At 47.9% G+C, this 14,595-nt stretch overlaps 1 long non-coding RNA gene across 1 annotated transcript in view; it reads right to left on the reverse strand.

Annotated features, from left to right (window-relative positions):
- Positions 1–14,595, reverse strand: part of LOC136586922 (uncharacterized) — a 57,922-nt gene that overhangs the window by 13,894 nt on the left and 29,433 nt on the right. The window lies entirely within an intron of this gene.

The following is a 14,595-nucleotide window of genomic DNA, read 5'->3' on the forward strand; positions in this document are numbered from 1 at the left end:
ATTTGAGGACTTCAATGCCAGCAAGAAATGGAAGGACTTTTTCAGGCCGAGAGGGGCCTTCTTACGCCTCAGTTTTACGGAAGACGTTAGAATCGGACATTTTTATTTTTGGCATGGAAGGAGAAAAATAGAGGATTCGTTAAAAGGTTTTATACAGTTAAATAAAGGCTGTGGCTTACCCACAATATGCCAGCATATAGTCGTATGGTGTCTTTGTTTAATGGGGAACGGGGGTTAATGGGTAAGTCCCTCCAGTCTAAATAGCAGCAAAGCTTACTGGCGAAGATGCTGAGGACTGGAGGGGAGGGATCAGGAAGAAAGGAAGTGACCAGGGGTAGGGGTGGAGTTAGCAGGGTTAGAGGAAGAAGAAGGAAGAGGAAGATCATTCTGGACCGGGAGAAGAAGAGTGAAGACGCCCGCCCTCGGAGCTGAGGGGGGGGGGATGAAAAGAATTATTAGAAGGGGTGGGGGGAATTAATGTTACAGGAAGTTGTCACAGCCGGTTAGGCGGAATTTGAGGACTTCCATGCCAGCAAGAAATGGAAGGGCTTTTTCAGGCCGAGAGGGGCCTTCTTACGCCTCAGTTTTACGGAAGACGTTAGAATCGGACATTTTTATTTTTGGCATGGAAGGAGAAAAATAGAGGATTCGTTAAAAGGTTTTATACAGTTAAATAAAGGCTGTGGCTTACCCACAATATGCCAGCATATAGTCGTATGGTGTCTTTGTTTAATGGGGAACGGGGGTTAATGGGTAAGTCCCTCCAGTCTAAATGGGCCTTTACAGCACAGACTGAATGATAATGGGAGGAAGTCATCGGAAAAATCCTACAATCCTCTCAGTCATCGGCTGATCATTCCATAGAAACACTCACTGATTGGCTGTACATCTCCACGTGTGAACAGGGTCAAACGATAATGCAAATTTTCAATAATCCCCATAAACTGATTATCTGCCCATATAAAAAGCAATTAAAAGGGTGTCAATTGACTTCTATCTCATTAGATTGGACTGAGAATTTGGCCACTCTACAAGGACTTCAACACTTCCTGTTCTGTAGAGAAAATTTCTCAGCTGTCATCTAATTTTCATCACAGGCAGGATTACACTGAGAGAAGACACCTATATATAGATAACACAGGACCCACCATTCACAATAGTCATAGCTCACCTCCTCCCCTCCCTGTACAGACAGGATTACACCCAGAGATGACACCTATATATAGATAACACAGGAGTCACCATTCACAATGGTCACAGCTCACCTCCTCCCCTCACTGTACAGGCAGGATTACACTGAGAGGAGAAACCTATATATAGATATCACAGGAGCCACTATTTACAATAGTCACAGCTCACCTCCTCCCCACCCTGTACAGACAGAATTACACTAAGGGGAGACACCTATATATAGATAACACAGGGTCCACTATTTACAATAGTCACAGCTCACCTCCTCCCCTCCCTGTACAGGCAAGATTACACTGAGAGGAGACACCTATATATAGATAACACAGAATCCACCATTCACAGTAGTCACAGCTCACCTCCTCCCCTCCCTGCACAGACAGAATTACACTGAGAGGAGACACCTATATATAGATATCACAGGAGCCACCATTCACAATAGTCACAGCTCACCTCCTCCCCTCTCTGCACAGACAGGATTACACTAAGAGGAGACACCTATATATAGATAATACAGGATCCACCATTCACAATAGGCACAGCTCCCCTCCTCCCCTCCATGTACAGACAGTATTGCACTGAGATGTGACACCTATATATAGATAACACAGGATCCACCATTCACAATAGTGACAGCTCCCCTTCTCCCCTCCCCTCCCCTCCCCTCCCCTCACAGACAGAATTACACTGAGAGGAGACACCTATATATAGATAACACAGGATCCACCATTCACAATAGGTGATGTCACAGCTCACCTCCTCCCCTCCCTGCACAGGCGGGATTACACTGAGAGGTGACACCTATATATAGATGACAGGGGACCCATCATTCATGATAGGTGATGTCACAGCTCACCTGCTGCCCTCCCTGCATGGGCCACAGAGCATGCCCACAACACTCTCCCATAGAAATCAATGGTTTCCCTCCTGTCCACTGTGTCTATGGCTCATATGTGTGCTGTAAAGCATCTCTCTAGATGTTGTTAACTGCGACTCAGGCAAAATGGCCGCCCACATAGTCATGTGTAGACAAAAGAATAAAAACCCTCTATCAGAAAATAAAAACAGATTAGAAAAATGGAAAATGTTGCACTATCTGGTTTATATGAGAAAAAAATATAAAACTTATGGTTATGTAGAACCATATGTTATATAAAAACGCAGCGCACTCTATTGTTGTGCCTCATAGAAGTCTCAATACGCTGCGCAATTCTGCTGGTAAAGTACAGATCTGGACCTCATTGGGCTAAATAGCCTTTAAAATCACGGTGTGGGCGCGTCCCGCGCTCATGCGAACTGCTCTGCAAGCGCAAAAAGTACAGTAATATGTGCAAAAATGCACGCATTGTTCACGGCGCACATGTGCTGTGCTTACTTGAGCGTTTTTGCGCATAAGCTTGTGTGAAGGGGTCCAATACGGACAACATAAACCCCAATGATTTGCATCGGGGTATTTCACGCACACAAAGTCGCAGCGTGCCGCATGTTGGTCCGCATCACAGAACAAAATCACCCATTAAAGTTTATGGGATCATGTAAAAATGCAACAAGCACGCAGCGGCGCGTCTATCCGGGGTTTCTCCGCATGTTGGCAGCAGACAGCGGTTACGCAAATAGTGACATCGACTCGGTCTTCTTGCTAAATTAATTTTTCTGCGCGTGTGAAAAATAAGCATACGCACCAAATAGGTGTATATAGACGCAGTAAAAACGCTGCGTATCTCATGGACCGTCATCGCATCCGCCCGTGCGAACGAGGCCTTGTAATCCGCTTCAGAGCAGCAGAGATAGAATCGCAGCGGGATGGGAGACGCGTCCGGAGAGAATCTGACTATTGTTAGGTGACAAGTCTGGAGCCTCGCTGAGAGGAGAGACAGCAACGCAGAGAGGAACGATCCCCCCGGGGAGAACGCTCAAACTGGATAGGCAACAATTACTGTAATTGAAGGTAATGACGCTCCGGCGCCAGCCCAAGAGATCTGCTTTGCATCAGTCAATCCACAGGAAAGAAGGCTTCAAAAGACGGCGCTCTCGTCAGCGACTGCGCCGCAAGAAGGAGGAAATGCACTTTATGAGAGCGGATCATGTGATTAAGTGGGGGACGTAAAAGTTCACCAGAAGAGAAGATGGAGAGATAAGGATGATGCACAGTGATATATGCCCACACCGCGCTCCGGGCCTTCTGGCAATGGCACACCGTGCTCCGGGCCTATTAGCAGTGGCACACCGCGCTCTGGGCCTTCTGGCAGTGGCACACTGCGCTCCGGGCCTACTGGCAGCGGGACACGGCGCTTCTGGCAGTGGCACATGGCGTTCCAGGCCTTCTGGCAGTGGCACACGGCGCTCTGGATCTTCTGGCAGTGGCACACGGAGCTCTGGACCTTCTGGAAGTGGCACACAAGGCTCTGGACCTTCTGGCAGTGGCACACAAGGCTCTGGACCTTCTGCAGTGGCACACAAGGCTCTGGACCTTCTGGCAGTAGCACACAAGGCTCTGGACCTTCTGGCAGTGGCACACAAGGCTCTGGACCTTCTGGCAGTGGCACACAAGGCTCTGGACCTTCTGGCAGTGGCACACAAGGCTCTGGACCTTCTGCAGTGGCACACAAGACTCTGGACCTTCTGGCAGTGGCACACAAGGCTCTGGACCTTCTGGCAGTGGCACACAAGGCTCTGGACCTTCTGCAGTGGCACACAAGGCTCTGGACCTTCTGGCAGTGGCACACAAGGCTCTGGACCTTCTGGCAGTGGCACACAAGGCTCTGGACCTTCTGCAGTGGCACACAAGGCTCTGGGCCTTCTGGCAGCGGCACACAAGGCTCTGGACCTTCTGGCAGTGGCACACAAGGCTCTGGACCTTCTGCAGTGGCACACAAGGCTCTGGACCTTCTGGCAGTGGCACACAAGGCTCTGGACCTTCTGGCAGTGGCACACAAGGCTCTGGACCTTCTGGCAGTGGCACACAAGGCTCTGGACCTTCTGCAGTGGCACACAAGGCTCTGGACCTTCTGCAGTGGCACACAAGGCTCTGGACCTTCTGGCAGTGGCACACAAGGCTCTGGACCTTCTGCAGTGGCACACAAGGCTCTGGACCTTCTGCAGTGGCACACAAGGCTCTGGACCTTCTGGCAGTGGCACACAAGGCTCTGGACCTTCTGCAGTGGCACACAAGGCTCTGGACCTTCTGGCAGTGGCACACAAGGCTCTGGACCTTCTGGCAGTGGCACACAAGGCTCTGGACCTTCTGGCAGTGGCACACAAGGCTCTGGACCTTCTGCAGTGGCACACAAGGCTCTGGGCCTTCTGGCAGCGGCACACAAGGCTCTGGACCTTCTGGCAGTGGCACACAAGGCTCTGGACCTTCTGCAGTGGCACACAAGGCTCTGGACCTTCTGCAGTGGCACACAAGGCTCTGGACCTTCTGCAGTGGCACACAAGGCTCTGGACCTTCTGCAGTGGCACACAAGGCTCTGGACCTTCTGCAGTGGCACACAAGGCTCTGGACCTTCTGCAGTGGCACACAAGGCTCTGGGCCTTCTGGCAGCGGCACACAAGGCTCTGGACCTTCTGGCAGTGGCACACAAGGCTCTGGACCTTCTGCAGTGGCACACAAGGCTCTGGACCTCCTGCAGTGGCACACGGAGAGACGCTTCTTGGCAAATATAGAAAGAGAAAAACTGGGAGGTTTATATACGTTATGTGACAGAAAAAACAGCACAGACGGACGTGCCCTCATCTACTGATCCGAACCAGAAAGGGAAACACTCAGATGTTTTTAATCTGTTTTTATTTCCTGACTGTCGATTTTTCATTCTCTTGTCTGTACATGAATATCAGGGCGACCATCTTGCCTGTACATGACCATGGGGGCGACCATCTTGTCTGTACATGACTATGGGGGTGACGATCTTGTCTGTACATGACTATGGGGGCGGCCATCTTGTCTGTACATGACTATAGGGGCGGCCATCTTGTCTGTACATGACTGTGGGGGGCAGCCATCTTGTCTATACATACCTGTAACTATGAAGGTGGCCATCTTGTCTGTACATAACTATGAGGGGCAGCCATCTCGTCTGTACATGCCTATTGGAGCGGCCATCTTGCCCGTACATAACTATGAGGGGCGGCCATCTTGTCTGAACATGACTACGGGGGCGGCCATCTTGTCTGTACATGACTATGGGGGCGGCTATCTTGTCTGTATATAACTATGGAGGTGGCCATCTTGTCTATACATAACTATGGGGACAGCCATCTTGTCTGAGCTGCAGTTAACAGCGTTTAAAGATATGCTTAACAGGAGTCTCATGGGCCATAGACACAATGGGCAGGAGGGGACCCTCTCCCTTCTATTTGAGAGTGATGTGGCCATGATCTGTGTAGGGGAGCTGTGACTATTCTAAATGGTGGATCCTGTGTTATCTATATATAGGTGTCACCTCTCAGTGTACTCCTATCTGTACAGGGAGGGGAGGAGGGGAGCTGTGACTATTCTGAATGGTGGGTCCTTTGTTATCTATATATAGTTGTCTCCTCTCAGTGTAATCCTGTCTGTACAGGGAGGGGGAGGAGGTGAGCTGTGACTATTCTGAATGGTGGATCCTGTGTTATCTATATATAGGTCTCTCCTCTCAGTGTAATCCTGTCTGTACAGGGAGGGGAGGAGGTGAGCTGTGACTATTCTGAATGGTGGGTCCTTTGTTATCTATATATAGGTGTCTCCTCTCAGTGTAATCCTGTCTGTACAGGGAGGGGGAGGAGGTGAGCTGTGACTATTGTGAATGGTAGACACTGTGTAATCTATATATAGGTGTCTCCGCTCAGTGTAATCCTGCCTGTACAGGGAGGGGAGGAGGTGATCTGTGACTATTGTGAATGGTGGGTCCTTTGTTATCTATATATAGGTGTCTCCTCTCAGTGTAATCCTGCCTGTACAGGGAGAGGAGGAGGTGAGCTGTGACTATTGTGAATGGTGGATCCTGTGTTATCTATATATAGGTGTCTCCTCTGAGTGTAATCCTGCCTGTGCAGAAAGGGGAGGAGGAGAGCTGTGACTATTCTGAATGGGTGGATCCTGTGTTATCTATATATAGGTGTCTCCTCTCAGTGTAATCCTGTCTATGCAGGGAGGGGAGGAGGTGAGCTGTGAGTATTGTGAATGATGGCTCCTGTGTTACCTATATAGGTGTCACCTCTCAGTGTAATCTTGTCTGTGCAGTGAGGGAAAGAGGTGAGCTGTGACTATTGTGAATGGTGGGTCCTGTGTTACCTATATATAGGTATCTCCTCTCAGTGTAATCCTGTCTGTACAGGGAGGGGAGGAGGTGAGCTGTGACTATTGCGAATGGTGGTCCCTGTGTTATCTATATTTCGGTGTCTCTTCTCAGTGTGATCCTGTCTGTGCAGGGAGGAGAGGAGGAGAGGAGGTGAGCTGTTACTATTGTGAATGATGGGTCCTGTGTTACCTATATAGGTGTCACCTCTCAGTGTAATCTTGTCTGTGCAGTGAGGGTAGGAGGTGAGCTGTGACTATTGTGAATGGTGGATCCTGTGTCATCTATATATACATGTCACCTCTCAGTGTAATCCTGTCTGTGCAGGGAGAGGAGGAGGTGAGCTGTGACTATTGTGAATGGTGGATCCTGTGTTATCTATATATAGGTGTCTCCTCTCAGTGTAATCCTGTCTGTGCAGGGAGGGGAGGAGGGGAGCTGTGACTATTGTGAATGGTGGGTCCTGTGCTATCTATATTTAGGTGTCACCTACCAGTGTAATCCTGTCTGTGCAGGGAGGAGAGGAGGTGAGCTGTTACTATTGTGAATGATGGGTCCTGTGTTACCTATATAGGTGTCACCTCTCAGTGTAATCCTGTCTGTGCAGGGAGAGGAGGAGGTGAGCTGTGACTATTGTGAATGGTGGATCCTGTGTTATCTATATATAGGTGTCTCCTCTCAGTGTAATCCTGTCTGTGCAGGGAGGGGAGGAGGGGAGCTGTGACTATTGTGAATGGTGGCTCCTGTGTTATCTATATATAGGTGTCACCTACCAGTGTAATCCTGCCTGTACAGGGAGGGGAGGAGGTGAGCTGTGACTATTGTGAATGGTTGGTCCTGTGTTACCTATGTATAGGTGTCTCCTCTTAGTCTAATTCTGTCTGTACAGGGAGGGGAGGAGGTGAGCTGTGAATATTGTGAATGGTAGCTTCTGTGGTATCTATATATAGGTGTCTCCTCTCAGTGTACTCCTGTCTGTGCAGTGAGGGGAGGAGGTCAGCTGTGACTATTGTGAATGGTGGGTCCTGTGTTACCTATATATTGGTGTCTCCTCTCATTAGCCTAAGTGATCAGTGTTAGAACTGCAGAATTTTAGGAAAAATCCGCAAGATGCATTCTGCAGTTAAAAATGCAACAAAATCTGTACTACCTGACAAAATCCACATGTGGGCTGCAGACAATTGCATCCTGAACGCAAGATCCCAAAGGAGGTTTTCGCACAAACAGCACATATCTGTAATCCGTACCACAACATCTAGCAAATTCTGCATCAAATTCTACAGCTTCGGGATCTAAAGTGGAGGAGGTGAGCTGTGACTATTATGAATGGTGGACCCTGTGTTCTCTATATATAGGTGTCACCTCTTAGTGTTTTCCTGCCTGTACATGGAGAGGAGGTGAGCTGTGACTATTGTGAATGGTGGACCCTGTGTTCTCTATATATAGGTGTCTCCTCTCAGTGTAATCCTGCCTGTGCAGGGAGGGGAGGAGGTGAGCTGTGACTATTGTGAATAGTGGATCCCGTGTTATCTATATATAGGTGTCTCCTCTCAGTGTAATCCTGTCTGTACAGGGAGGGGAGGAGGTGAGCTGTGACTATTGTGAATAGTGGATCCCGTGTTATCTATATATAGGTGTCTCCTCTCAGTGTAATCCTGTCTGTACAGGGAGGGGAGGAGGGGAGCTGTGACTACTGTGAATGGGGGCCCCTGTGTTATCTATATATAGGTGTCACCTCTCAGTGTAATCCTGTCTGTACAGGGGAGGGAGGAGGTGAGCTGTGACTATTGTGAATAGTGGCTCCTGTGTTATCTATATGTAGGTGTCACCTCTCAGTGTAATCCTGTCTGTACAGGGAGGGGAGGAGGTGAGCTGTGACTACTGCGAATGGGGGCTCCTGTGTTATCTATATGTAGGTGTCACCTCTCAGTGTAATCCTGTCTGTACAGGGAGGAGAGGAGGTGAGCTGTGACTATTGTGAATGGTGGCTCCTGTGTTATCTATATATAGGTGTCTCCTCTCAGTGTAATCCTGTCTGTACAGGGAGGGGAGGAGGGGAGCTGTGACTACTGTGAATGGGGGCCCCTGTGTTATCTATATATGGGTATCATCTCTCATTAGCCTTAGTGATCAAAAAAGCAGAATTCAGCCACGCCTACAGTACGTATTGCGGAAATATTCTGCTTGTGAGAAAGCCCCCCAAGGCCACTCTCACACACACCGTCGGTAAAACAATTAAGAAATATGTGAGACAGGAGAGCGCCAGAAAACAAATATCAGGTGTTATCAGACGTGAAGGAGTAAAGCTATAACTCACCGGGTGCTCAGATGAGACCTAGCTGGAAACATAAGTCTCACCGGCACCGAAGTCCTGGAAGGCGTATATAGATATGAAGCTTGTATCCCCTATCCGTAGAGAGCCGCACAGCATTAATTACGAGCACACCGAAATAATAATTGGGGCTCGTCATATAACATGAACAATAAAAAAGGAAAAAACAATGCTTGCGCTCACGGGAAAAAGCAGGAAAATTTCAATTGATTAATTATATCTTAATCAATTTATTTAACATTTATAATATACAACACATACAGTCTGCTGAGCGACGCGTTTCTGCGACTTACTTGTCGCCTTTTTCAAGCTCCAATAACATATATTTAACACGATGTATTTATACCTAAATTTAATTAAAAAGTCTGGCTTAGCAGTCAGCGTGTAATTAACGGTGCATGCCGTTCTCTCATAGTCTTTGGGCGGGGATCCCGCTACCCGAGAGGATCAAATTGACGTAATCACGTCATTCTTTGACTCGCTTCATTGCGTGTCAAAAATTTTTTTTTACAATAAACTTTATTAACATATGTCCAAGGGTTCCGACAATAAATACCAATCTCGGTACATATACCAAAGGGATCAAACCCGATTCAGTAGTTTTCATCTATTAATTTATATATCACCACAATTAAAATATAATATATTAAATAAAAATAATAATATTTAATATGTTTCTCTATAAATAGCCTATAACTTAAAATATTATACGATAATCAATAAATAGACTATAAATAACCTCTAAATAAATTAATACACTAATAAACGAACATGATCTTTAAAAGCAGAATTCAGCCACGCCTACAGCACGAATTGTGGAAATATTCCGCTTGTGAGAAAGCCCCCCAAGGCCACTCTCACACACACCGTCGGTAAAACGTTGGGTTTTACCACGATTTTGAACGCATCTTATGGCGTTCACAGCATTTTTTAACACACACCATAATTGTAATGGCTGATGAGGTCCGTTAAAAAGCGCTTAAATACACGAAAATAGAGCAGATAGCGCTCAAGAATCGCTGCGTTCAAACACTAATCTGCGAAGCCCCATTGAAATCAATGTAGGTGTTTACAGGATTTACCGCGGCGCCTTGAATGCTGTAAATAGCGCTGTGTGGGGGAGGGGCCTGAAGGGGTGTGGGGGAGGGGCCTGAAGGGGTGTGGGAGGGGCCTGAAGGTAAAACTGACTGAACTAAACAGCTTGGACTGCGGATACATTGTAGGAAACGGAGGTCTCTTCCCACATCAGAGGCGCCACGAAAATAAGACAGGAAGAGAACGCAGCATGCGGCGCAAAGTGTTTTCTGTAATCAACAGGCGGCCCTCGGACGCGCTAATGGGCGTTTACACCGGGCGATTATCGGTCAAAATGTGTTCAAACGGACGAATTTGAGCGATAATCGTGCAGTGAAAATACACAAAAATCGCTCACTGTTCATTCGCAGATTTTTAAGCTGACTTTCCATTGCTGGATCGCAGGAGCTGAGCGAGAAGCTCGTGATCCAGCGGTGATCTGCCGGTCTAGACCCTCCGCACGAGCGCCAACGACCTTAGCGTTACCCAACTGTCGGCCAGGGACATAACTGATGGCAGAAATCATGATGAACCATCGACAGACCCCATTATAGTAAAGGGGTCCATCAGGTGGGGTTGGCCTCCGTCCTCCGATGAATTTGGCGCTGCCGTCACTTTCATTCTTTTTTTAACTATAACAGAAGAGAGAAACGGAAGTAAGAGCGCAAAAACCCCACAAACCAAACGCCTGTGCTTGTAGATGTGCATCCAATACTCGGCTACAGACTCCACTAACGTCCGGCTGCAGCATTTCTGAGCAGGGACCCGTTACACTTGGGCAAATTGTTAAAATAGAGGCCTTTGGATGCAAGCTATTGTCCCTGTTATCAGCCAGCGATGTGATGGAGTGTGATTTTCCATGGGATGGCTTGCCAAAAGGCCACATAAGTCTCTGCCTCATTATGTTGTTGCTGTTTTTGATTAGTTTGAGTTGCTTATACAGTGGGAATGTGATTCTGCGGTGTTCAGCTCCAGATTGCCATCTCATTTCAGTATTAGGGGGGCGCGTCAGTTATTTGGCAGGAGACTCGTTAATATATAAACCTAACGATTAACCTTATTAGCAGTAGCAGTCTGTACAGGCCCATGCGGGTGAGAGCAGTGCAGGAATTCTACCTGAACTTGGACCTTTATCTGTTTTCTTTTTGAGTCTTCTGCCCCCTAGTGGTAGGAAACCAAGAAAAGGGCACACAGGCAGATTTGCTATTGAGCCTGGTATAAGAATTTCGTGCAGCTGGCCATAGATTGCGAGATACACAGAAATCTCACATGAAGAGAATCTAGGATTTGGAATGGGTAGAAGAGTTCACCGAGAGTTCACAATAGAAAAATCGCAGCAAGTCCTACTTTTGGGTGATGTCGCCCATTATGTTCTATTTTCACCGGCCCCATTGAAAACAATGAGCGATGTCACAAAATGTTCTTTGCGCTGCGAGGCTTGATTGTAAAAATCGCATATTAGTGGGAAACCATTGAAAATCATTGCGTTTTCACTCGCTCTCGCATCACAAGAAAACCTAGGTAGGCGCCCTGAGATGGAACTGCATGCCGAGTTCTGCAGCAAAACCACAACTCCTCTGCAGGCGGGCTGCTTACACATCAGCAGCAGCTGCACAGATCTGCTGGTAGTTTGCTACAATGTATCAGCGCTTGATGAATGTATCAGTCTGGAGACGTTTAGGCCTCCTTCCCACGAACGGATTTCCGCCGCGTAATTCGCGGCGAAAATCCGCTGCGTTGCCCGCAGCTATTAGGTTCTATTGAACCTAATAGCACAATGCTCACGATGCGTAATTCCAGCGCGGAATTACGCACCGCGATTTCTCCCGTCCTCACCCGCAGCATGCTCTATTTTCTGCGGGTGAGGACGGGCTGTACGCACTGACGGCTTCCATTGCAGTCAATGGAAGCCGTCCGTTCACGCTATCTCCCGCTGTAACCAGCGGGAGATAGCGTGAAAAAACGCTTTCCCGCCCACCGCCGCGCGTCATATGACGCCAAATGACGCGGCCGGCCGCGTCACGTGACACGGCCGGCCGTGCACATGACACGGCCAGTGACGCGGCGGTGGTGGGCGGTGACGGGCGGTGACGCGGCGGTGGTGGGCGGGGAAGCGATTTCACGCTATCTCCCGCAGGTAAGTATAGGGGCTCTGGGGGGCGCCGTGACCGGCTTCACTGCGTAATATTACGCGGCGGACCCCGTCACGCTCGTGGGAAGGAGGCCTTAGGCTTCACATGAACTCAAAAATACAACAAATGGAATTGTTACAGTTATTGTTTCTTTGCCATTTAACCCTTTAACTATCAGCCATTTTGGGGGGGTTTCTTTTTTTCATCCCCATGTTCCAAAAACTATAATTTTTTTGATTTTCAGTTGACAGCCGTATGAGGAATGGCTTTGTAAGACAAGTTGTATTTTTTAATAGTACCATGTAATGCATGTATTGTGCGAGGTTACCTAACAACGCCACATGTAGGCGCTCTGTAAATGCTTTAGGCCTCATGTCCACGGGGAAAATCAGGCCCACCGCGAATTCTTCATGGAGAATCCGTAGTGGGTCCCTCCTGCCCCGCGGACATGAGGCCAAAAAATAAGAATTAACTCACCTCTCCGGACGCTGCGGTTCTTCCTTCCTTCCCGGCCGGATCTTCTTTCTTCGGCCCGGCGGATGTGCTGGGCATGCCGGCAGCGTGCCGCGCGCATGCGCCAGGCACATCCGGCGGGCCGAAGAAAGAAGATCCGGCCAGGAAGGAAGGAAGAACCGCAGCGTCCGGAGAGGTGAGTTTTAATTCTAGTACGGGTGTTCCACGGATCCGGACGGCTTCCATAGGCTTTAATAGAAGCCTGCGGGAGCCGTACCCGTGGGACACCCGCACAAAAAAGGAGCATGTCGCGTTTTTTTTTCCTGCACGCGGATCCGCGCCTGATGGGAAAAATGACATCCGCAGGTATTTAACTACCTGTGGGTGTCCAATGCATCCCTATGGGGCGCGGATCCGCGTGCAGGAGAAACGCTGCGGATTTTAAATATTAATTTACCCGTGGACATGAGGCCTTAGGCTTAACTGCATTCATGAGTGATGCTACATGTAGATATAGTACCGGGGTGGCAAGGCGCTCTGTAGTAATGGCGTTCTGTGCTGACGAAAGTGTGCGTGAGACAGGATTGTATTTGTGCGTGTTTGGGACAGCAGAATCCGTGCGCACAGAGAACAGAAGCCATTCATTTCATTGGGTTCACTTTCACCAGCGTTTTTTGTGTGGGCATGTTGCGCAAAAAAAAAACGCAGCGCACTCTATTGTTGTGCCCCATAGAAATCTCAATACGATGCGCAATTCTGCTGGTAAAGTACAGATCTGAACCTTATTAGGCTAAATAGCCTTTAAAATCACGGTGTGGGCGCGTCCCGCGCTCATGTGAACTGCTCTGCAAGCGCAGAAAGTACAGTAATATGTGCAAAAATGCACGCATTGTTCACGTTTTTGCGCATAAGCTTGTGTGAAAGGGTGTGATATGGACAGCATAAACCCCAATGATTTGCACCGGGGTATTCAGACCCGCTTTTTTTATGTGTGTATTTTATGCAAATAAACAAAGTCGCAGCGTGCCGCGTGTTGGTCTGCGTCACGGAACGAAATCACCCATTAAAGTCTATGGGATCAGCTAAAAATGCAGCAAAAGTTTTAAAACATTTTAAGTGGGGAAAAATTTAAAAATGCACATTTTCTGGGTGTTTTTTGCTCGTGTCGTGTTTATGGTAAAAATGCCGTTAACTTCATTTTATGGCTCAGTGCCATGACGACGATGCTATGCTGATAGTTTTTTATGTTTTACAACTTTACAGAATTCAAAACCCGTTTATTAAAATAAAAAACATATTTTTGTTGGCATATTCAGAGCCCCAGAACTTTTTTATTTTTCCGTCGATAGCGCGGTGGGAAGGCTCTTTTGAGTTTTTTGAAGGTCGGGTTGTTGTTTTTCTTGCTACCATTTTTTGTTATGAATTTTTGATAATTTTTTATTACATTTTGAGGGTCCAATCAGACGACCGTATATCCGCTGGGTATTCACGCCCAGCCGATATACGGCGTCTCTCTCTCTGCAGGGGGAGGAGGCTGGAAGAGGCAGGAGCAGTGCTCTGAGCTCCCGCCCCCTCTCTGCCTCCTCTCCACCCCTCTGCACTATTTGCAATGAGAGGAAGCGGAATGGGGGAGGGGGCTAAGTTCTGGGAATTAGCTCCGCCCCATCCCGCCTCTCCTCATTAAAAATAATGCAGGCGGGTGAAGAGGAGGCAGAGAGGGGGCGGGAGCTCAGAGCACTGCTCCCGCCTCTTCCAGCCTCCTCCCCCTGCAGAGAGAGACGCCGTATATCGGCCGGGCGTGAAAACCCAGCCAATATATGGTCGTCTGAATGCAGCCTTATTGGGAGACAGGGTAACAAAAAAAAACGCAATTCTGTCCCTTTTTTTAGAATGTGAGATAAATAACACGATACTTATGATAATTCAGGCTTTTTCTAACATGGAGATAACAATTATGTTTATTTTTATTGTTTAGATTGTTTGTGAGGAAAAACGGGAAGCGGAGTTTTGGGACTTTTTAATTCTTTTAATTTCTATATTTTGAAAACTTTTGAGTTAAATTTAACTTTTTTTTTTATAACTCCCCTTAGGCCACAATCACACAAAAAAATCTTGTAAAAATTGTGCATTACGAGACATA

Source organism: Eleutherodactylus coqui, chromosome 12 (genome assembly GCF_035609145.1).
Source record: "Eleutherodactylus coqui strain aEleCoq1 chromosome 12, aEleCoq1.hap1, whole genome shotgun sequence".
Lineage (NCBI taxonomy): Eukaryota > Metazoa > Chordata > Amphibia > Anura > Eleutherodactylidae > Eleutherodactylus > Eleutherodactylus coqui.